This window comes from Etheostoma spectabile, chromosome 23 (assembly GCF_008692095.1).
Source record: "Etheostoma spectabile isolate EspeVRDwgs_2016 chromosome 23, UIUC_Espe_1.0, whole genome shotgun sequence".
NCBI classification, from domain to species: Eukaryota; Metazoa; Chordata; class Actinopteri; order Perciformes; family Percidae; genus Etheostoma; species Etheostoma spectabile.
Window position 1 is genome coordinate 7,976,242 of NC_045755.1, and position 25,239 is coordinate 8,001,480.

The 25,239-nt window shown below is 41.5% G+C and overlaps 1 protein-coding gene and 1 long non-coding RNA gene across 7 annotated transcripts in view; one reads left to right on the forward strand and one right to left on the reverse strand.

Moving 5' to 3' along the window:
- foxp2 (forkhead box P2) overlaps positions 1-25,239 on the forward strand; it is a 104,238-nt gene that overhangs the window by 6,476 nt on the left and 72,523 nt on the right. For all 6 annotated transcript variants that reach the window (XM_032504858.1, XM_032504854.1, XM_032504855.1 and 3 more), the window contains 2 exons: positions 3,245-3,311; positions 4,020-4,085. The gene's annotated coding sequence lies outside the window, so the exon portion shown is untranslated. The remainder of the gene's footprint in view (positions 1-3,244; positions 3,312-4,019; positions 4,086-25,239) is intronic.
- LOC116672879 (uncharacterized) overlaps positions 14,289-25,239 on the reverse strand; it is a 17,930-nt gene continuing 6,979 nt past the window's right edge. Inside the window, exon 3 of the long non-coding RNA XR_004327672.1 lies at positions 14,289-14,412. This is a non-coding gene — a long non-coding RNA (uncharacterized LOC116672879). The remainder of the gene's footprint in view (positions 14,413-25,239) is intronic.

Consider the following 25,239-nt stretch of genomic DNA (forward strand, 5'->3'; position numbering starts at 1 on the left):
GGGGGGGGGGAATGAAGAGTATTCTTTTCTTTCCTCTCATTCCTGTCAGTCCAAGACTCTCTCTCTCTCTTTGCCTGCAGTCCAGTTGTCTAAAAAGCCTTAAGGACACTGCATTTAGATTGAAGTGAAGGGGTTGCCTAAAGTTTAAAATTACATGTTCAATATTTCCATCGTTTGGTCTTCTTTTCGAGTTGTCCAGTATAACTGACCTGTGTCTGAGTCCAGTCTAATCCATTGTTACTAATCTGGTGCTATTGTTTTTTTTTTCCTGAGTGCCTTCTTACTGAGATGGATGGAAAAACCTAGGACTAGTACTGGTGCTGAGTTAATCTCATCTGATAATTTAGGCCTTTATCCTCCTCCCTCTCTTGTCTTTTCTCCCCCTCTCTATCTTCCTCCTCCCTTCTCTACCATGGCTTGGTGGGTCTGATTCGTAGTTCTGCTCCTCTCTCACCACACAGACGGCATTAAAGCCAGGCCCCACAAGCCCCCTCTGATATGGGAGAGTTCATTAGAGATGTGCCTTTGATGGGCAGCCTTTTCATGTGACTACCGGTTCTTCAAATACCTTGATGTAGAAGCTTAAGAAGGCATTGTGCTGTAAGCCCTCCTTTTGATGCGACTTATTTAGATCTGCATAGTAAATCAGGGGGGAGTAAATAACCAGCCAACAGATGGAAGCAAGGAGATAAGGCACCAGCGAACAATCGCATTTGTATTTTGTTATGATGTTGACAGCAGCTAAAATTCACTAATCTAGAGCCACTGATCTGCATTTCAAAGAAATCTCATTTAGCAGCGGGGAGGATAAAGTTCCTCTCATTGTGTCTATTTTATTGCATTCTTCACTAATTTATCTGCCCACAGATTTAACGTGCAGTGCTTGGTGGTAGGAGCTGGCGTCCGCGCATTGCATAGGGGGTCTTAAATACTGTGAAAGCGGTTACGTCTAGACTGTGAGCGGAGGGTAATTACACGTCTGACCATGAATAGAATGAGCTTGAAGACTCATCTTTCTTCGGGCGGGCCTGAATTGCTCGACTAACACTGATAAGGAGCATTTGGTCCCCACAGAAATATTGCCAGTGACTTTCCATAATGCCCCGCTAACCCCCCTCTTCCTTTTCCAACACCGAGGATGGTATTTACTTTTAAGATAAAGTTATTGTGTACAGTAATCTGACTTGTTAGCATAATGTCCTCTTTCATCGCAGGACCCTCCTTTTTCTGCAGTGTGGAAGTATTTGTGGTCCGGGTCTTAAATAGTTTATCTTGACTTAGTGCACGAGTGCTTTATGTAAATATCAGCCTATAGCATTATTAAGCCTTCATAAATACTTGAATGCATTTGCCATATTTATAAGTTGATAGAATTTACCAATGGTTTTGTATTTGGCATGAAGATACGTGTGGTATTTGTAAATCCCCACGAATTGGAGGTCATACAGACTAATAGCATTCCTAATGCTTTTCCAGTGAATAAAATATGACATCTCCACAGCCCAGAGGTGTGGTGATAGTGAAGTCTACTTAGCAGCAAATCATTTTAAGTAAAGGGGCGTTAACTTGAAAAACATTTTTTATATCTAAATTCCATTTAAAACTCTCGGTTCTCTTAACTTCACTGTCATGTTGACAGCCTTGGTTGCATCATGACTTTGCGTAAATGTACACGCAAACTTTCTTAAGCCAAGTGGTGTGCTATCTGTACTCTTTTTGAGCTATCCGCGTGTATGTATACACTGTATAGACTGGGCTTACACATACACGCCACTTGCCGTGTTATCGCCACTTGCTGGGTAATCGCGAGAAAAACACGTTATCGCAAGAGTAAAGCTACCGTTGAGTTTAGGAAAAGAAAAACTGGGTTGGCTTTAATAAAAGAAGAAAGCAACGGTTCAGGAAAAGTCACACGCGGGACAAGGCAACATCACACTCGGGACATGATTCCCATCCTGTGTTTTACCCATTCACCATCCCTGAGGACCAACATGCTTATTTTTGGATTTTTGCCCTTTCATACTACTAGCTACGGCGTAAATTAACACGCAATCGCAAAGTAATGTTAGTCAATAGAGCCCAAACGGCGTTGATATACACGCTAAAAAACAAGTATGCGTCTTATAACACACCAATAATGGCATACAAATTAAATTGGCGCGTCATACATACGCCATTTCATGAGATGAGTCTGGTTCTGTGCAGTTGGCTTTTTAAAAATCTCACATTTTTCCATCTTATTGCTTTATTTACAAAGAACTAGATTTCTCAAACGCTCAAATTAATTGGGTTTTTATATGATCCTAAACTTGTCAAACCTTTTCAACATACAATGCAGTGGTCGGTGCCCACCCCACCTTGACCCTTCTTATCTCATTCTGAGTAAATGTTGCACAGCAATCTGTGCAACATGTTTCACAAACTCAAAACAGTGAAAAATTAAAGAAGTTGGCATGTTTTTTTTCAGCTGTGCTCTTTGAGCAGAGGATTTTTCGTACAGTTCAGAGAGCACATTCCTTAGGATTCAGCAGTCGTTGGTTGCCTGTAGGGGTCATTGGAATTCTGGGAGAATAAGCCATTTTGTGCCCCTCATGCCCCCCACAGCAGAAATTGTCCCCCACAATGCTCTTCAATAAGGAGAATTCAAAATGTTTTGCCTAATTCTCTAAAAGTGGGGTCTGTGCGGTAACAATGTCCAGAACAATCTGTAGCTGCAGTTGTTGCATGTTGCTGCAGTTATGTGATTAACACAAAAAAATCATCAATACTAATGGTCTCTAAATTATAGCGATGCATAGAATGTGTACTTAGATGTAGACAGCTAAATGGACCTACATGAGAAATCAATCGTGTCAGTTTAATGTGTGTGTTATTTACTTGGTGTTGACGGCTCGAGCCTTCCAGGCACTGCACCTTTTAACTTGAGAGAGCAAGGTGTGTGTGTGTGTGTGTGTGTGTGTGTGTGTGTGTGTGTGTGTGTGTGTGTGTGTGTGTGTGTGTGTGTGTGTGTGTGTGTGTGTGTGTGTGTGTGTGTGTGTGTGTGTGTGTGTGTGTGTGTGTGTGTGTGTGTGTGATGGTTATCGCTTTCACCTACAAGCTGTACAGACAATAGTTATGCAAGACACAATCTAGCCCACACATGTCCGCACCAGCACTGAATGTACCTAGGAAACATGAAAAATATCAGCATTTCATGAGTAACTTTTGGACTAATGTTATACTTTGCCGTTTTGTCTTATCTCAGATAGCTGACATCGCTGGACTCCTTCCACTCCTGTGACGGACCACAACTGCAAGTTCTCTCCCTTAGGGTGAGTATTTGGACATGTTCCGTTCATGTCCACCTGTCAAAGAATCCTTAACCTTGATAAAGATTAAAGTAGCATTAACCATATATTTTCAAGGATTGGTGTTACAATGAATAAACCTCAACCTGCGGTGTATTCTCAAGATCATTCTTCTTTCCAAATAAAACTCTTCTAAGGCATGTCATTTTTTTTTTGTAGTAAGACCCCAACTGTGTCTATCGGTTGTGGTGTTACAGTATTGCTAGCCCTACTGTGTTTGGGTGATTGTAGTGGCTATTGGAGGTCGAGGGAGCCCCACCCCCCTCCTCAAATGTAACAAATCTTCATCTTGTCCACCTTGATAGAATTCCCCCTCCACTGGTCAACCTTTCAGTTGTGCCTGTTTGGTTTTCACACCCCAAGGATTTTCAATCTACTCTAGCTTAGAAGTTATGATATGCATTATGGCTGACAAATGTGGGCAAGCTTGGATATCAGTTTATTTATTTTTTTATTTTATTTACTTTGTTGGTGTCTTGATTAAGATTTGTAACCAAGCAGAACTGAATTAACTGAACAGGGTTATATTAGCTCTAACCTGATGTTAATGTACCTGGTGTGTACTAAATACTGGCTATACAGAAACTAGAAGGCAGCAATACAACTTTGTTCAATGCACTGCTCATATTTGTTAGTCCGAACATCTATTTTCCCCTCTTTTTTTTTTTTTAGGGTGAAATATGCACACTCTGCGCCCGTAGAAAAAAGCAGACAACACACACTGTAAAGTCCAAAGTGGTAAGTGATAGCAGTTTTTACTGTCCTTGCATGCCTGGTATTGTGTTTTTCCCCAGACAGATGTGTCCACTGTAATGAGCCACATCAGTCATACCTGTTAGTGAGGTTTGGCTTCAGAGTAACACAATCCTGGGTGCTGACATGACAAAATAGCACAGCCAGGTATGAGAAAAGTGTACTTGTTAGTACATGGACCCAACTTCATCGAGATCATCTTTTAAAAGGTTGTTGGGATGTGGGTGATTTTTGACACTTCCCATAGTAACTTATTTCAAATGCCAAGACAGATATTTGTATGCATTTCTCAAGCACAATGTTGTTTTAGCTGAGCATTAAATAATACACATGAGTGAAATGAGTGAAATATATGGGTGGTATCAAATATTATCTGTTAATCAGCTAATATTAAAAACTCTTTGATTGATCTTGCGTTATTGTAGTTCTGCAAAACTTGGTCATGGTCAACTATGGCTCCATTTTCCAAGCTAATTATACAAGATGGTGTTTGTCACCAGGTCAGTCCACAAATGAGTGTGAGGAATCTCAGGTCGCGTAATGGGAATCACCAATTATATCTCCGTCATTACTGATGTGGCCATTTAATTGATTAGTCCTCTTGTAAATACTCATGCAGACATGCCGCAAAAGTGCACACACACACACACACACACACACACTTTCAGGTAGGGATGGTGAGAAGAAACACAATAAAACTTTTAATGCTGGTGTGTGTGTGTGTGTGTGTGTGTGTGTGTGTGTGTGTGTGTGTGTGTGTGTGTGTGTGTGTGTGTGTGTGTGTGTGTGTGTGTGTGTGTGTGTGTGTGTGTGTGTGTGTGTGTGTGTGTGTGTGTGTGTGCACATTTGTCAATGTTTGAATGGAATAATTTGCTACAGGTATGTTCCATGTGCTGTCACTCAACAATCAATTATTACAATATAAAATATTGGAATACTTTTGTCTAAATATACAAAATAAAAGTGTAATGTTCTTTTTGGTTTGAAGGTATGAAATCTATTTATCCAAGTGGACTTCTCGTGAAGAAGCACCTTTGAGACACAGATTTGATTAAAGCATATTGGCAGGAGTGAAGATACTGGGTGCCTTAGCTGCAGAACCAAGTCCACCTCCCCAAGAGTCCTATCTTTTCAGAGTAAAGCAGAGTCAAGATTTCCTTTTCAGCCTAAAAGAGATTTTAATATTAGTTCTTAATTTGTGTAGTATTCAGTTAAATCTTCAAAGATGAACTCTTACTGCATATCTGCTGGCCTAAAAAAGTCCTTCTAATCATTGCAAAAAAGTGTAATTGCCCCAACACTGCAAGCCATACTTCTAATGTAGACATATATAAAAATCTAGAGCAATTAAATATATCTTTGACTGCTTTAAAGAAGCCGCAGTTCGGACTGAATAGCCCTCTGCTCACATTTCCAGTTTGAAATTGATTTCTTGTCATAGATCAGAGACCTCTTGTCATTCCACTTCCAATCCTCAAATGGTTTCTCTGAGCCTGCTAACTGTCGTCCTTGTCAGTGGGCAAACAGGGGGAACCTCCATGGATCTTTACCCTGGGCACTCAGAGCAGTCGAGGGGGTAGAGGCAGAAATCAAAGGGACTTGGATCATTCCCCATTGCCAGCCTCCATTGTCTAGCTGATTTGGGATTGCTGGAGAAGGTGAAAACTGCGGGGTGGAGTGTGGGGGTGGATGGAGATCAGGCAAAGCAACCCCCTTTTTTTCTAATCTTTATCCACCATTAACCCCAGTGCCCCAGTGTGTGGCTGAGATCAGGGCCATTGGTCAATCCCCCATTCACTGCCACCCAGAATATTTTAAAGTTAAGCCCTCTCGCTTAACAAAAAAGTCTTACTCATCAAAGGTTTACTCTCCCTTCTTTTGCTCTCATTCCCAAGGATCTGTTGCCGTTCTTCATGCACCCTTCTCTCTATGGTCCACTGTTTTGTCTTCACACTTAGGCAAATGGGAGGGATAGAAGTTGGAAGTTTTGTAAGTTCCCAAAGTTTCCATATTTTGATTTAATAAGGTTTGGTTTTGGGTCTGATAGTGCCACTCTGTGAGCAAATTGGAGCAAAAATGGATTGACTAAAGATGTCATATCTTTAGCTGATCTCTGGGATTAAGAGCTGTCTTGTTTGTAAACAGACTCCGCAATTGTACTTACAATATTTCTGCAGAGGAAATATTTTTCACACCTGTGAAATATATTCCCAGCTTTTTTCTTTAGTCCTTTGCTGGTGAGAAGAACGCCCCATATGAAACCCATCACACTTTGGAAAATATATCCATAATAAGGTTGAATTCTACTCCATAAGAACATTTCAGATTCTTTCTCTCTACTATGTCTTTTCTTAGCAGGTGTCAGGTATTTATCTTGCACAGGTCTGATGTTAAAGAGAAATGTCTGAGGGACAGAATAGAAAAACAAAAGTGGATGTGGCGATGCATGGCAGATGATGAGGAGTGAAGAAAAGAGATTGCATGGAGAGTGTTTATCCAGAGTGCACAGTTGCCATGAGAATGGAGGGGAGGTGAGGAGGCTCAGAATAAGTATTGCCATCATTTCTTGAGGAGAAAATAAAGAGGCTCAATGAGTCTATTGATCATCGTGGCTGCCTATGCTGTTCTCTCTTTATTTCACTTTCCCCACTCTTTTATCCAGTTGTTTTTGAAAGGCCAAATTGTCATGCTATTTTGCAGAAGAATGTAATTTGGGAAATTATAGAAGGGGAAAAAAAGATACTTTTCCCCTCAGCAAACTCAGCCTTTGCATACTCTGAGGCCCCTTCACTGGTGCTGTAAATGTACACCTCAGATTAGAGATGATACTTTAGAAATGACTGATTGCCAATACTGCACGCACCACCTTCATTTCTATAAACGAGCAGGGATCGGGTGTTTCACATGTTATTCTTTCCTCTGCAATTTAATTGGCGAAAGCTTGGGTGCGGAAACTGGACTTGATGGCATCTCTCCAAGAGCCTGAGATTATTGTGAAACCCAACCTGAGGCAGGCATGACATCAGAGCAGCCTGACATGAGTTTGAACTCCTTATTTCAGGTGGGAAGAATTATGAGTGGCTTCACTTGCAGGTGATCGTGTCCAATGAATCGGTCGCACACAGTCGCACATTCTTCTCCCAAGGTCTACATGCTGATTGTCTTGACAGATTGAACTTGTGTGTTATCACCAAACTGTCACGCAGCCTAATTTTTCAGCCTGCACACATAGCCCTCAGTTTATGTTAGCCCTTCACAGTCCAGTGTTTCATAGGGATATTGTCATTATGACATAAACTACATCTACACTAGTTCAACCCTATAGGGACTGCATACTATGTTTCAGGATATAGAACTATCTTGAGTCAAATCAATGTTGAATTCTTAGTATTTCAAACATTTCCAAAACGTGACATGACAAACATTAGGTTTTACCGTCATTATACTGTACGTTATCCACAGAAGTTGGCCCCTAGGAAACACATATGTGTTTTTGTTATGAATCAACCTCATAAGAAATTGTGATTTTGATTTTGGCTTCCTGGGGTGAAATAAGACTGGCATTCTTTAAGTAATCAGATTCAAAGAAGGTTTGTATAAATGTAAATACGATTGTTTGTTCTATTCTTTTATGTATGGAGTGAGATTTTGTCATGCATATTTAAATAGAATGACCCAGCATTCAGATAGTCTCACTCATACATATTGTTCTTTCCATATATATTTAATTACATAGTCTCTAAACTACACTTTTATTATTATGAAAATAACACTTTTATTGTCTTTGACAAATAACATTCTTAAAGATTGCCTCCACTCAAAAATCTGTTTTCTTATGTTTATGTCCCCTAAAATGACTGACCTTGAATAAACTGACTTGTGCAAAGTCTGTCACAAGAGAGGTGTTTTCCCCATTCCTCTCCTGAGGGGGAGATATCTGTGCACTTCACTCAAATCTGGGATTTAAACGCAAGCTAGATTTCGTACGTCACAGATTGAAAAGCCAACCAGTCTCTAAAATCTAAATGCCGGACAAGAAACGCAGAGCGATCAGTACAGTGCAGAGAGCGAAAACACATCGTAGCTGTGTCAGCCACTGCACGCTAACAAGCTAACAAACAACCAATAACAGATGCTTTGATTACTATGCCAATTTTGGTGCGCAACAGAGTCCCAATCTAAGTCTGGGTCTGACCGACGCCGGGTTCGTGGCAGGACGTCGAAACTACCACTTCAGATAGGTTAACATGGGCACCAAAAGGAAACGGGCAGCAAAGATTCACACCATTCCCCCTCCTGTCTGAAACTGGGATTAGTCTTAAACACGAGGTTGAATCTCTCCCATTTTTCGAGCCATCTTGATGCACACTGCATTTCACCAGTCATCCTAGCGCAGGCAGCGTTGGTGAGAAGTACCCGATGCAAGACCCAGAATTTGTTAATGAGTGAGAGAGAGTTTTTTGTCTTTTAACTTTTTGTGGGAAAACCATGTTAAACAAAATATTAATCATACCAATGTATTTTTACATACTTTAAAACATGTCTGGAGGGAGACCTTAAGATTTAGATAATGCTATCCTCCACTGTAATTCTCTCTCTCTCTCTCTCTCTCTCTCTCTCTCTCTCTCTCTCTCTCTCTCTCTCTCTCTTTTTTTTTAAGAAAAAAGTTTCAAATCAAACCACACGGTCACAGCTACTGAAAAAGCTTTTACTCTAAAGGCAACAAGCCAAGTCCTTTGTTCATAATGATCACTTGATCGCGGGCTGGAAAGGGATACAGGCGGCAGCGAAATCCTACAAGAGCTTGGAATCTGGCTTCCTCACCGCAAACCACAAGCCCAGACAGTGCAACTGTTACTACCTGGTTGGAGACAAAATGGGCAGAAAGCATCCGTGTATGTGTGTGGGGTGGAAAGCGTACACACACACACACACACACACACACACACACACACACACACACACACACACACACACACACACACACACACACACACACACAGCATGCTCGATTTGGGTCATAGAGCTGACAGACAGTGGAATGTGAATGTGTGTATGTTGACAAACTCCACTGCACTCTGAATGGGGTTTGTGATTACACCTCATCATGCGTGCTGCATCGGTCCTGTCCCTGGCTCCCGATCCTTCTCCCTCTCTCTCTTCCCTTTCACTCCCTCTCTCTGCCCATTTCTTCCTCTCTCACCACACTGCCTCATGGGCAATCATGTGGTCACACTACCTGACTCCTTGCTGCTCAAGAGTGCAGTTGACAAAAACAGCCCGAGGCCCGTCATGTGGAAAAGATTCAGTTGGCACACAGCATACATTCTACGGCCCCCCCCTCCCACAACTCCGCGCTGTCTCCCACTAAGTAACTAAAGCACAAGGGTGTTTCCTTCCTCTGCTCACCTGTGAAGGGAAATAGCATGGCTTTCCTCCTGTCTGAATGTGTGGAAGAGTGGGTATTTTTGTGTATGCAACTTTGCGTAAGGGTATATGTGTGTGCTTTCGCCAAGCCGTCTCCCTCCCACACTCTGAGAAGTGCAGGCAGTTTCTCTTTGTCAGTTGAGTTGCACTCCTCATGTCATGTAACATAAAGCTGGCGGTCAGTGAGAGCTCTCAGCTGTCAGTCAGCTTGGTGGTCCTGGTCTGTCGAGCTGCTCACCTGTGTTTATTGGACAAGACCTGCTACTAGCCAGGGAGAGCACCTTGTCTTCCTTTCGTTATTTTTCTTTCTCTCTCCCATGCTTTTACTTTGTTTTTTGTCTATTTCTATCATTCCCTTTGTCCTTCTTCCTCACTCTTTCTCCCTGTCTCTCACCACAATATAGCTTTTTATTTAACGTCTCTCTATTTTATTTTTTAAATCCTCCTGCTACCTTTCCTCCCGGTTCTTCTCCCCACTCCCCTGTGCATTTTATTTTTTCAGGCTTTCTTCCCTGCTTCTCTATTTCTGCTATCCCTGCTGTCCGTTTTATATTTTGTATTATTGTGGGACCTCTTTGTCAGCCCTTCGGTTTAAAGCCGTTCATCTCTGTTCATCTCTTCTCTGCACCTGGCCGAGCACACGCACGAGCATGCACACACCACCGCTAGATGGCTGATTGAAACTTGTGTCTCAAAGTTGCTAATGTTCACTGAAGCATTATATTGTAGATAAAGTAAATAAACTAGGTTACCATGGGAGAAATCTGGAATTGACTGCAGTGATCTGGCAGATGACACACACACACACACACACACACACACACGTAGCCTTGCGAGGCTTTCTCTCTTTCACATACACACATAAACAGGCACACATCAAGTAAATGGCTGAAAAGGAGTCAGTGGTGTTGAGGTATGAGCGGAGCATAGGGTGGGGAGATATTTTCTGTGGCTCAGGAATTTCACAAGTTTAATGTTTTTTGAGGAGCTCTCTAGAAAAGTTGGATTCAAGGGCCTGCAGTCAAGTGTACGCTTAAGATGTCAGTCTATAGCACACAGTCAGTATAGAGTAACTTTTATAATGCCAAGGTCATTTATTTTTTTGCTAGGTTGATTTCCCTGTAGCCATACTTAAACAGACAGCTTTAAGAAATGTTGAAAAAGTCTTTTAGGAAACGTTATTAGCTTACCCACAGCCAAAGTCTCGATCATTTCAACTTCTTCCATTCGCGTTTACTTTGCTCTGAACTCTGTAATACGACTTTTCTTTTTAGAAGTTCTTTCAAATCGTTGTCAGTCAGTTCAATTCAAATGGGTTTTGTTGGAAAGACTCATTAACTAGGCTAGTTAGCCTATCGCTTAAATGCATGGGCTGACTCTTTGTGGCTACAAGGTTTTAAACCGGCATCCACTGAATGATCCCTCAGGTTAGAGTGCTCGCGAGGCAGTAAAGCCACACATCGAAAGCGCTCTGCATTCACATTTCCACCTGGTATTATATAAAACTCCTTTGTATTCACCGTGGTTCCATTCTGTGCAGTAAAGTAGTATAGGTGACACGGTAATACATTTGCATTGTGCCTAGTGATAAATACTCTACCAGGTCTTACTCACTCCGCTGCTTCCGAATGTGTCCGGACAGCGCCTGTATTGTCAAAGGCACTGGGGGTCATTCAAAACTCAGTCTCCCTCCCTTCTGCCTTTTGTCAAATATTTCGGCGCGAGTGATAGTTTTCTCATTTATTTAGTGAATAGTTGGCGGCTGAAGAAGAAAGAGAGTTTTACATTATGGAAATGATGGAATGGGTTATAATCTCCCACATATTCATCACGGCAGACATTGGACCCTTGTGATACCGTCCTCCATTTGGCTATTGTTACGGTTCTCTTTCCGCGTACTGTTCCCCTCAATGGGGACAGCAGGCTTTAATCCTGTCGCTCTTTGGAATGACAATGTTTACTAGCTATCATTCAATAAGGAGCCAGGAGCATGACACACATCCTTCTGTCAGTAAATGCGGTGTGAATGTGCTCGGACCAGATACAAAGGAAAGGTATTGTTAGCCCTCTGAGGATAGGATGGAAGCGTTAGGCTAGTTCGACAAAGTGATCTGGGTGCATGTTTTGTAACCTCAAAAACCTTTCCATATGTATTTGCCTGACTTCCCTTCCTAGTTACTGTATTCATGACATTACAGTTAGAACAAAATAAGCCCCTAACAGGCCTTTGGATTTTGCCTGTCCATACAACAACACATTGACATGGTAATGTTGGGTAATTATTGCCTGTAAGTAGGGATTAGGGTTGTGGATGTTGACAGTAAATTGGCTTTCAGAGCGTGTGTTTAACACACCTTTGTGTGGATCAGACACATTCTTGTAAAGAATAAAGGTGTCTGTAAATAACCCCCCCCCCCTTCTTTCACATCACTCTTGTCATATTACAGTTCACCAATAAATATGATCTTATTTTTCTCAGTCACTTATCTGTTATTGTAAAGGACGCACAAGCGAGCTAATGAGATTTCTAAATATAAAAAAGAAGAAAAAGAAATCCAGGGAAGCTAAGATCTTTGTCTGGCTTTATTTTTCTCCGTTTTCTTTGCTCCCTCCAAATTGTTTTCCCTTCAAAGTCTTGACAGCATTTGGGATTAGTGCCATAGCCGCTAACAATCATTAGTGTGTTTTCACCATTGTGTCATGCACTGTTTTCTACCGCCACCACCTCCTGGGTGGGTCTCCTTGCTTTCGTGCTGCGCAAGAATTGAAAAACAATCGTCGCGACCTCCGGCGACCCCTCCTGACGCACAGACAGTTAAATGGTTTGTAAGACGTTTAATTACCAAATGGTATAATCGTTATTCATCTCATCATTAGACGTATGATATTAAGTGAATTGTCTCCCTTGGGTCCCTGTGTTTCACAGATCAATAGATTTAGATGCAACTTGGAGGGGGTGGGGGGCTGGTTGGGCAGTTACAACACTTTGGAAGCCCCTGATATGAACACATGCATTGTTTGTGTGATGCACTGCGGTGACATTCACTCATTTCTTTCTGAAATTTGCTTTTATAGAGGTTTAATTATGCTAATGTCTATGTCTGCACCCAGGAATGGCAGTACGTCATTTTTTAATGGATTTACAGCTCCTGGGTTTATTTTGATGGTGGAAGGACATGAAACAATGGACAAGGTTATGGCACCACAGACTTCCCATTGGCATAGTGCTTGCGTTTGCACTTTGGGACACTTTGTTGGTATCAAGCATTGTTTAAAGGCATTGTGAAGATTGCTAATGCAGCGTGTACACCTCTGAGGCCCGGTAGCCCGCAGCTTGATATTGCCTGTATTCCCAATGTGAATATGGCTGAGTGGTGATTGGGGACTTGCTGCACCACAAGCTGCTATTCACTGCAGCCGGCACTACTAGCCTGAGTTAATTGTCCATTATCTGCTATTATCAAAGCTCTACCCCTCTCTGTCTCTGTTATTCGCTCTCACTCATGATTCTAGCCGCCACCACCAGTTTCACTCCCTCAATATCTACTGCCTTTTTTCTCTCTCTACCTACCTTAGCAACCTTATACCAGTGTTGTAGCCAAGTCCTGGCAACTGAGTTCAAATAGTAATAAGGATTCCCTTTGTTCCTGTGGTACCTTAAACAGGATTCTGAACATGAAGTCAGCAAAGCATCATGTTCATTTCTTGTCTTATCATCTCCCTACTTGATTGGGAGGAGCGTCTCTGTCTGATATTCCCATCCTTAGTAAAATGTTTGAGGAATATCTTTTTGAAAAACAATTACAGAATGCATTTGAATTACAATTTTTAAAACAATTTGTTTAATAAGTACTGGAAATCACTGATGAGGTATCTGTTTGACAAGACAAAATCTCTTGTTTTGGATGAATAAATACTGTTAATGGAAGTTTACAGAAGAAGAATCTTCTCCTGCTGCCTTTAGTTTTATAAGGTCATCGATCTATCTGCTAAAGTGTTAGAGGAATCCTCAGAAATTTCACTTGATGGCACTGTTTTCCTTTTTGCTCCAGCAGAAGCAACAGGGCATGTTTTATGTATGCTGGGCACAATGTGAAAAGCCTGGCTGTGCTCCAGATATGCATGTCTTCTCTTTCTCTTCCTCTCCCTGGGCACTGAAACACACGCGGGAACACTGACAAACAATGTGATCATGCACTATACAATTTTTATTTTTTACAAATCATTACACTTTAAATAACATGGTTAAAAAGCTAGTACACATTGGCACAGTCTCTGCACTGTAGTTCATTAATTTTGTGTGTGTGTTTTAGAATATTTTTTTTGCCTGATGCTTATTTAAAAAGTTTTTATTCTGAATCTTGCCTGCTTAAAACAGGTAAAGTATATTTTATTGTTGTTCTTTTAGAAACACTCATTATTCAGCAGTTTAAATGAAATAAATCGCATTCCTCCTGCGCTGCCAGGCATTGCTTTAATAACTACATCAACATGATAAAACCTGTAAGGTCTGGAGTTTTCCTGCAGTTGATTTCAGTCTCACACTTTCCTCTCAATAGGCATGGGCCGGTTACCGGTTTCAAGGTATACCGAGGTTTGAAAAAGTCACGGTTTCAAAACCACTTAAAATTTTCTGTCATACCGTTCCTAAAGTATGAGCTGTTTTTTATGAGTCTTTGAGTGCAGAAAGTGCAGTTTAGAAATCCCTCTCCCTGCCAGTGTGCAACCTGTTTCAAAATAAAATACATTGTGTTCAGGGGAACCCAGACATTTAAAAAATAATACATTTATAACTGTCATTGCAATACTGTAATACTGTGAAACCATGACATTTTTGTTGAAGGTTATCATACCGTCAGAATCTCATACCGGCCCATGCCTACCTCTCAACTACCACTTCATACTGTATGGTCAGATCTTCACCTAAAATTAGTCTCCAAATTACACACACACACACACACACAGAGTCATTCATGCTTTTTAAAGGCCTTTATTGTTTTTTTTTTATAGTTTGGAGTTTAGAAATAAACACAAATTAGTAAAGCATTAAATTTATTTGAAAGGGAAAATGGTTGCCCTTTGTCTATTACTCTCCCTGCTGTCTAACAGGGAGGGGGATTAAACTGAGTTTAAATAGAGGTTGGATGGATGGATTGGGGTGTGTAGGGTGGTGGGGGTCAAGATCATATTAAGTGCTCACAAAGCAAATGGCTCAGCAATAGGAAGTGTTGGTCTGGTGGCCCTGTCTCATGAGCAGCCTTTAAAGACGCAATGTATCACAGTGAAAAAAACTAGAGCTTATATTTCAGCATCGTGTGCATCATAAATAAAGGTGTGCCATGTATAATTGAGGCTCGTGCATGGGGAACTCGGCTGGAGATGAGAAATGGAAATCTGTGTACTGGTAAATAGATAATCACACAAAAGTAATTGAGGTTTTCAAACCCCAATCTAGTCTGCCAGCAGGAGCTCGTTTGCATGTTAATCACGTCAGTGATTTCCCTTCATCACAGGGAAGTTCGTGCACACTTCCATAACCAGCTTTTAATTGCATTTAAAATGTCACAGAGGTGGAACACATGTAATTTAGCCAGAACTGTGTCCAAATTAATGGGTACTACTAAGACGCTCCATTGGACAGGGTTGGAAATGAGAGGCTGTCCATTGTTTGGGTCTTTATTAGAGATGCCTCCATCTTCAAGTTTCTCTATGATACCATCTCTACAGCACCTATCAAGACTTTAAAATGAAATCTGTGAACGACTTGACAACACAATTGATGCCAACTTCTTGTAAAATAAGCCAAATGGATGGACATTAAAAAGGAGGAAAAAGAAACTTCAAAGGGAAAGACCACAAAGCCAAAGTGCTTGGTTTTAAATGGAGAAAGAAAGGGAGGAATAGTTAATTTTCTTTCATCACCAGGTGTTCTTTGGCGTATAAATTACCAAGATGATGTTTCCATAACCCAGCTTAGGGCACTCCAGAGAGGGGAAACCTGCAAAACAGACCTACTTAATTTTTCATTGAGGTGGACCATCAGGAGCAATACGCCAATATTCCTCTTCCCCTTTTCCAGATGCCTTCTACCCTACTGTATCTTACCAAAACCCAAGCCCCTCTTACTTTTGTTTTTTTTTTTTTTTTTTTTTTTTTTTTTTTTTTTTTTTTTTAAATAGAAAAATTCTGCCGAGACCTACATGAAAGGAAGGAACTGTTGAAATGTTAATTTTACCATCTGCTGTCGAGGCCTGCTACCTTTTTTGTGTGTGTGTGTGCATTTTCTTTTTTTCCCCTGCCTTCTTTAATTCCCAGTAGTTCTGTTCTGTTTCATGAATGTGCTGCTATTTTGGCTGTTTGAAGTCATGGGGTCTCTACGAGCATGGCTTTGACTGGCTGGAAAACACAATGCCACATGGTGGCTGGTTGGAGACTGTCCATTACTTTCCTGTTTTAAGCCCGGTCCCTCTCCTGGTAACCCTGTTTTTTATACCAGTCCCAAGGCTCCAGTTACGCTCCCATGCCCACCTCCAGTACAGTCTGTCAGTCTCTCTCGCTCGCTGACTTGGGCTTGTCCTTGCTCTCCCTCCTTCCTGAGTGTGCACGTCTTAAGGGACCTATTTAGTCTGTTTATCTTAATGCTGAGGATTTTAATCACTCGGTTACAAGACCCCTAGCACCTTTAGCTAATCAAAGTTTTTTTTTTTTTTTTTCCCTCTCAGCGCACATTATTGTTAGTTGTCCTCTAAGGTCCATAAAGTCAAGATAGAAATGAAATTCTCAACAACTGTGTTTCTCCATCTCTGTTTCGTCCTGTCTACTCATCACAAAAGTTGACACTTTTAAAAGCAAAAGTATATTGCCAAGTTTGCTGTGAAGATTTTGCCAAATGGATAGATTCCATTGTGAGATTTGATAGTTGGCAATTAGGGTGAGACATCCTGTGTGCAGAGTTGCTTAGCATTTTCCTTGGCCGGGACCAGATTGTTTAGTCTGCTCTCATTGTGAGCTGTTTCTGAGCTGCAGTTGACGGTTGTTTGCAGAGCGCTGGGGGAAAATGTGAGAGGGGCCAGTGCCTTTCTCTATTTATTTATTTTCCCCGTCCTTGGAGCTGGAATCTGATTTGTGTTCATGTTTCTCTATTCTCTCTGAGCGGTTTTTAAGTGTGGCTGCTGAAATCTAGACTCTGTATGACCTCACTGCACGGCCTGTGTTTCATTAATGACCAGCCCTGTGGTTTGGGGAGAGGAATATTTTTCATATGACACCGCCTTGCATTAGCGTGGAGCGGCAGCTGCACAACCACAAAACCATCCAATTTTGTGGCTTTGAAAAGGTGTGAAAAGTTCAGCTCCCTATAGCAAGCATTGTATTTATAATTTTAGTCAGCGTATGCGAGAGTGCACGTATATACGTCAAGGAGCGGAACTACTGAAGACTTGTAAAAAAAACAAAATAAAAAAAAGAAGAAAAAAAAAAGTCACCTGCTAATGAAACATTTGTCTTTCATTCTTTTTGGCAACTCGTGAAGTAAATAGTGGAGATATGATTAAGAGTGAGACGTTTACACACTTGCAGATTTGACATGCTACGTGCCTAAAAGAAGCCACCTAAAATAACAAGCAGAAATTCAAAGTGGAGTGAGTAGCATTTTGACAGCTTGATTCATTTGTAATACATATGTAATTTCAACAGGGTTTTATACTGTTCGGACCCTGAGTCCCTAATACAAGCAAGTCTTTTAAGTCTTTTTTTTTTTTCTTCAAGTGCCACATCTGGCATAAGAGGTATTTTTTCGCAGATTGATTGATTTCCCAGGCTTTGGTGGAAGCGACTCACGCAAGCCACACAGCAATTGACTAAAAAGCATGCAACAATTCACAGACACACATAGCAAGCTGCTGCACCCCTCCCCTCCAAAAAAAAAAAACCCAGACACTAGACTACTGTAACTCTGTTTTGTACCTTGCAGGATATTGAATATCCAAAAGGAAACCTCAGATTTGTCCTGTCCCAAAACAAAGAGCCCTTGTGCTGCCGCCCTACTCTTTTCTTTCCACCTCACTTTAAATCCAAACTGGTACTATCAAGATCATAACACAACAAACACAACTACTTTGAATACACAAGAAAACACGTGTTTATTTTCACACAATTCTAGCCATTCATCATGGTGCAATCCCACAGTCCTGGCAGCATTAAGTGTTGTGTTGTCAGCTTGAAGACAGGAGGGGGAACAGGGAGAGATTGAGGTTAGTCACCAAGGCTCAGGCAGAGTGAACAAAAGAGAAGATTACCTAATAGTCCTGCTATGTATTTGAAGTAGAGCCCGCTGTTTGTTTGGGGAGGTTCGGGGCTGGATGTGCCGGGAGATGTCTCACCGGCAGCTGATGGGTACGTTTAAGCTGTCAGAAACATCCCCTTTGCCATTCGTCTTCGTGAATAGACGGCAACTTGCTTCGACGGGGGCAAAAGCCAATACCAAGAGAAAGTTAATGATGTTTCCCAAGTTTGCAAAGTGATGAAAATGTTACCTCCAAGTATAATTGGGTGCCTTTGTGTAATTTAAAAGTCACTGTTTTAGACCACTGATGCACGCTCCACACACTATTTTTGGGGCCTCGTGTTGTGAGATCTCTTGAGTCTCTCCACTTATGTTTGTAAACAACAGTCTTGCAGGTTGTCACTGAGAATAAAGTTCTATATTTTGCTCATGGCAGAAATGATTTGATATTCGCATCCCAAACATCATCAACCAGCTGTAAACTACTTAATTACATGCCAAGACTGCATTAAACATACGGAAACATGGATAGTTGGGTGCATCTGCAAGTCATTTATTTAATTTGGTTCATAATTTTCTTTAGATTAAGCTCATTAAGAGAACCCATTCAAACATAGTGTTGGAAAGGTACACTCATTTCTTGATAAAAGGTTTTGATCCATGCAGCATACTGTGAATATATCACTTGATTAATCAATTTTGTGAACAATACACTTATTTAAATTTCCTGAAGCAATTTTGGGACAGTATAAGCCAAACCACTCTGTTTATAACTTTTAAAAATGGTTTTGGCTGAATTTTCTTTTTCTTTTTTTAAATTCTATAAATTGCAGTCTTCCTCTTTCCTGTGATTTTGAACAAACAGTTACAACTCTTGATCCTCTGAAATGCCTGCCAGCCTTTTCTGTTTTGATAAATTGTACATCTAGTCCTATTTTCAAAGTCATCAGCGATTGCTTTTTGGCCACTCAGAGTACTGAACCTGGACAGCTTTTAAAGGTAGTGAGTAGGTATGATAAGTGGCTCAATCCTTGTACTAAAGCATTTTTACTGAAGGTTTAATAGCTACTGTATAATAAATTATAATGTATTCTCTCCAATTGCAAATTCCCTTTAATATAGCCCTTCCACTGTAGCAAAAAAGCCTATCTGAATGTTATTGTGACCACCTTTTTAAGAATACAAATCAATTGCATGATTTTAAGTAGTTAGAGTCATACTTTTGAGACAAATTTCCCCCAATGCCAAATGGAATGGTGCTTGTATAACCGGAATATCTGACCAATTCAAGTAGGGACATCATGGTCAACTCCAAGTCAACTGTATGTTTTAGTATAAAATACAACCGTTCATCCGAACATTTCAGCCTAGTTTAAACTCATTGAAAAGCAATAGGCTTATGAATCATCTTGCTGTTCCAATTTAATGGAACCTTTCAATGACAGCGTGCACCAGCACATCATCAAAGTGAAACTTCCAAAGTTCCGCTTAACTTGTTGCTGAAATAGTTTCTCGTTTTCAAGGAAAATGCAGCGCGCCGAGACCCAAGAAGTGTATCAGGGAATCTTCCCTGACGGAGAAATTGCCACTTGCATACTTGTCTTTGACCAAAGAGAAGCCCTCACCCGCTCCAGGGGAACATGTGCTGTTTAGGAAGATATAAAGTAGTAATTTTATTACTCGGTACATCTCCCCTCAGAAGCCATTTCATTTCTCCTTTCAGCCTCCACAGAAGCCTTTATTTGATCTCATATTCCTGAGTATGACTGCCTCAAACCAGTCGGACTCCGTTTATTTTCATTTGGAAAACACATTTAGTGTTGGAGGGGTGGCAGTGGATGGAAGTGGTGAGCAGGGTGTTCGGATGTGGAAGGGACTGAGGCAAGTTACTCTATCACATGCTAATGTCCCCCTGCAGGGATTTTTTCCGCTGTGCCTGATTGTTGGGAGCCAAACTTTATATTTCATTCTCCCAATTTGATCACTGTGACTTTCTTTGGTGTAATCAAGAAAAATCTTTTAAATATGTTCTCTTCTAGTCTTCTCCTCACAAAAACTTCCCTGCAAATAACTCTTAACTTTGCATCCGTACAGTGACATTGATACAGCTGGAGACCCTTTACTCAGTGCTTTGAAACTGCAGATCATTGGAAAAGTGTGCCATTTATTAGGCACCCCACTTAGGCAGCCCAGATGTAGCTGGTCACTTGAGAGGGAAACGTCCTCATAAACTCTGAGACTTTAGAGCGGGCACAACACCCGACTGTAGAGTCCAAATTAACACCCCCACGCACACCCTTCCTTAGACTCCACATCTTTGGCTATTTAACAAATCCTGTAACAGTGCAGCTGTCCGGAGGAGCCAAAACTTTATAATAAGTTACCTAAAAATCTTTCTCCCACTCTCTCCTGTTTATCAGTGTCTTTATTGGTCTCTATGTCTGTGCCGGCAGCACCTATATCCTCTGCAGCCCGTGTCTGGTGACAGCGCAATGAAAAGATCTCTGTGAAAGTGTCCGGAAGTCGCAATCATCTAAATAGTTAATTTCCATTGTCTTGTCCGTCTCTTTTTTGGTAGAGGCGGGATGGGGGGGGAGTATTGTATATTGTACATATTGTAGCCTCCACTGGGCTCAGTTCCACACAGTGAATTACCTCCAGATGTAATTTCTATCCCCCCCGCCTTTTGCCCGCAAATTAGTGGCTAGTAAAAATTAGGTTTGAATTAGCCGCGGTGTGGAGAATAGAAGAGTTTAAAATTTCCATATAATGAGTTTATTATTCTTTGCTGGAATGCCGTTTTCCTGAATTAATTTGATCAGTTTTTTTTTTTTTTTAGGTGTTTTAGTCATGAATGGATTGCCAATGTGTCGTCAGTAAGCCAGAAGGTCGAGGTAATCGGAGGACTCTGAAGTCCACTCTCCAGTAGAACACTCCATGCATCAATAGCTTCTGGAGATCATTCCCAAACATTCTCCATTATCTAATTCACGGTCTCTGTTTAATTTTTCTGTCATCCCGCATTGAAGTATTTGTCATTGCTACTTGCAAACACATTGACAGGATTCCTTTGACCTGAGATCGCGGTTGTTGCATAGCATATACAGGTGTTGTGCTCTTTTGACTGCTAGTGGAGCTTGTCTTGCTGCCATTCAACTGTGCAGCCATGGTTCTGGGAAAGATAATGTCTTTGGCAGAGCTGGAGCTGTGGGATTCTCAGACACTACAGATCACTGTCATAACTGGCTTTCAGATTAATCGCTAACAGGAAATATGAATGTGTGAAACGACTATTGTATCTCAGTTTTTTTTAATCTGTTCCTTCATCTTGATGACATATCAGTGGCTAGGAACATAAAAAAAGAAAATCTCAGTAGCATGTAGTTTTTCTGTGAGAAAGAATTAATTTAAACTGCAACCACCTTTTACTCTATGATATCTACTACTGTGAAAAAGGGGGAAGTTGGCATGCTCTGCTCTTTCATCTAATACCAATCTGCTGTATAACAGGTAAACTGCTGTGAGCCGCACTTGCTTGTTTAAATTTACCCAGCTCAGCCGAGCCTTTGATTTCAGCAACTCGTTTAATTCAAATACGCTTTTGAAGAAAAGCTATATATTTTTTTTTTTTTTAGGAAGGGGGAGTAGGGCATCGGAGGCAGCTGTGATGGTGGGAAAATAAGAGGAGGCGCAGGAGGGCCAATTTATCGTGGAGTGTCTTTCGGTAGTCTACCAGCTCCTTCGTTTCAAGAGGCCCGGCCAGCTTGAACTGTCTGACTTCTGTCATTTCGATCTCTTTTTATTTTTCTGCTGTAATGTATACTTTAATTCCCGCCCGCCTGCTGTCTGTGTGTAGCAGCGGCGTCTGCAGAAGCAGCTGGAGGGGAGGTGCAGGTATCATTAAGCCTTGGAGAGGCACCAGCGGAACGCTGCTGAGTGCTATACGTGGCTCCTTGCAGCGCATGTTGATATTTCTGGGCCCAGTGAATGTACAGCCTGGTTTATTTTCAATAGGAACCCGAGGCCGGGCTTGGCCAGTGCCCCGTCTGCTTACTCGGCCTGTTGATATTGAGTCAAGCAAACACTCTCTCAGGGATGTCCTGTTGGGCACTCAGCCAAAGTCGCAAATGGAAGTCACATGTGGAGACTTCCAAAGTAATGAGGCCTCAATTCACACCCATACTTTTATTTTTCCTAGTATAAGTTGTATTTGTATATGTATATTTTATACTTGTATAAATAATAGTAATTTTGTAGACCAGATCACCAAGCCTTAGATTTGTCTTATTCACTGCTTTAGAAGTGCAATTTTCAAACAACAAACAAAACAGAATCACCATATTTATTATTGTGATTGCAGTAATCAGGCCTCTCTTTATCTTTTTTTTTTTATTCACTGCTCTCATTTTTTTGCAGTGAAATACATATGCAAATATATTTGGACATTGTCATTATCAGCCACTTAATAGGCATTTCATTAGGGATTTTCTGAATGCACTGTGCAGGGCAAGTTGCCATGGATACCCTGGTGCTTAAGTACAGTATATTAAAATGGTGCTGCCTTTCAACCACTTATATAATCACCGGTCTGTAATGGTCTCTGCTCTCTGGCCATACGCAACATATCATGTGATCAACATTGCCCAGGACTCAAAAGAACCCACCCCCTCATTATGCCTTATTTGGATTTTTATTTATTTATCTGTAGGCAGGACTAAGTGGCTCATAAATTGTGCTTGTGGAACATTTGTGTGGCAACTAATGAATGGTGCTGATGGCTGTGCTCTATTCCACGTGTGGTGTTTTGCTGTTTGGATTCAGTGGTTATCACTGTGTGGGAGTTGTTAAGGGCAGTTGAGCATATTTTAACAGACAGTAAAATCACTTCATTTTGTCTGACTAGCTCTTAAATATGAGAATGGACGAGGGAGGAGGGAAGTCAAATGGATAACCTCCCGATGCATCATTGATGCTCTTGGCATTGGGGCTTTGATAAAAACAACACTCAGTCAGAGAAAAGCCACAGTCTTTGTCTCCCTGCACCATTCTCATTGTCTTTTGTCCTCAATCCACTTATGTATATTTAAAAGGTCATGCATGCTTTTAATTTAAACACATACAAAGTGTATTTCTATCACTAGCGTGCACATTCCATCTAATGGTTTTTAGGGTTAATAAGGAGTGATTCACATAGCTTAAGGCTGGGCGGCTGCTGACTGACAAGCCTCATGGCTCTTGGTACCACTGAAGTGATGGTGGCAGAAATGACGAGGGAAACCTGTTATGGGCGCTTGACTTTGTCTAATGCACCAGAGGCAATGCACTTAACGGTGGCTTTGATTGAAAATTAATAGTGTGTGTGTGTGTGTGTGTGTGTGTGTGTGTGTGTGTGTGTGTGTGTGTTGTGTGTTGTGTGTGTGTGTGTGTGTGTGTGTGTGTGTGTGTGTGTGTGTGTGTGTGTGTGTGTAAATTGTGAAAATGATAGTGAGGGCAGAAGGGAAGCAACATCCGTCGCCATCGTTGTCGCAGCGTTGCACTGCTTCACAGATCCACTGCTCCCCCGCTGCTGCTTCTGCCAGGGTTGGTAACCAGCTGCTGCCACCCTCACCCCTCCCCACTGTACCCACTACACATGTCTATCCCTCTTTCTCCTTTCCCTGTTCTGCTGCCACCACATCAGGACGCTGGTGGGTATGTTCGTCTCCGTTGACCTTGGCAGCGGAAAGCACTGGAAGAACAGATGTAGGGAATAAATACCTGAAGGGAGGAGGCGCGCAATTGTCACAGATGTGTAGAAATAGGCATAGCATTCCCCCTAGTGAAGAAAATGCTTCTAAGGCCAGGGGCCTCTTGTTTGTCTTTTCCAGTGAGGCACTCTGAGTAGTTTATTAAAGGGGCTAAAGGAGCTCTCTATCCTGTAGCTCTTATCGCTGAAAGAGAAATGGGGAAATTACCGGCATAATGTGGTTGCTTAGAGCAATTAACAGCAGTTGTTTAATGTTAGCCCCCTTTGCCTCTCTCTCTGTTACTGTTTTTTTGCACTATTGTCATCCCCCTTTCTATTTCTCTCACTTGCTTCAACTCCTACTGTCTCTCTCACTCTGCCATGCTTGTTTAGTGTTTACCCTCCCTGCCTCAGAGCTCAGGAAGTTGACACTAATGAAAATGCTACATCTTTTGGTCTGTGTTGGTCTCTAAATAATGATATCATACAGCTGAAATATGCTCCAGCGGAGCCTGGGAGATAATGTGCTATTCAGAGCCTTTTAAATCATGCCAGTGCACCGCTTAGAGCTGCGAGTTCAAGTGGTTTTTACCCCACGCTAGGGGCTACATCTTTTCCAAAATAAATCTGTCATAGTTACCCTGGGTGCCTCTCTTTAAAACATACAAGTTCTTGCACTCTCAATAACCTCTTGCTGTTGCTGCCTGTATGTCTGCACGTGTGTGTCTGTTAGTGTATATCTTTGAATTCAATTTTGGAGTTGCATTTCTGCCAGATTTAGTTGTGTGTTTGTATTTGAGTCTATGTATATGGCACAAACTTATGTCGGCAGAAAGAAGATAAAAAAAAGAGTCCCTTCTTGTACTAAATCTCTCAGGCCCATGTGGCAGAGCGAGCTGGTGGCAGATGGACTGGCTTTCTACATCTGTTGTGTGCAGACTGGGGGCTTTGTACTCCTCTCTCCTGGGGAAGACCGAGCCTTTCTTCTTGCCAGTAGATTCCTGTCTGTTGGAGCGACTAAGAAAAACATCTGTGGCATGCAAGGGAGAGAGAGAGAGAGAAAGGAGGAAAGGAGAGAGAGAGAGAGAGAGAGAGAATAAAAAAATTGACAAAAGGATTGGCAAACACCATTAGCCCTAAATGTTCCAGCTCATTGCCTGCTGTGCATTGTTTACAGTAGGGGAAACATGTTGATACATCACATTCAGCACATCTGAGCCCAGCCCGGCTTAATTCAGCTCGCTTCAGCTTATGGTCGGCTTCTTAGCAGGCAGTGGGGGCCGGCTGTTTTGCGGTTCCAGTTAGAGATACCAAACTAATTCATTAGGAGAGACTTGTTCAAATAACTGAATCCTCATGTAAGACATCTGTGCAGACACGTTTGCCTTTTATCAAGTGGTAAACCAAGCTTTAAAATCTGTGGCTGAGGGGGAAAGCTGTGTTTGTCAGCTTGTGCGTTTTATTTTTCAAATAAGATATTTAAACCCTTCCCATAGACTTAGTCTTACCTGGCGTATTGCTTCATGCTCCAAAAGCTATTAAGAGTGTAGACAGTGGTGGTAGTATATTGGCAGAAGACTCTCGAAAAGCATCATTTTGTCAAGAAAAAGTGAGGGAGCATTCGGCATGTGGAGGTCTTCCGAGTCCTAAACCTTTGTGGTCTCCCTCCCCTTTCAGATTCCTCTACAAATGCCTATTCTGAC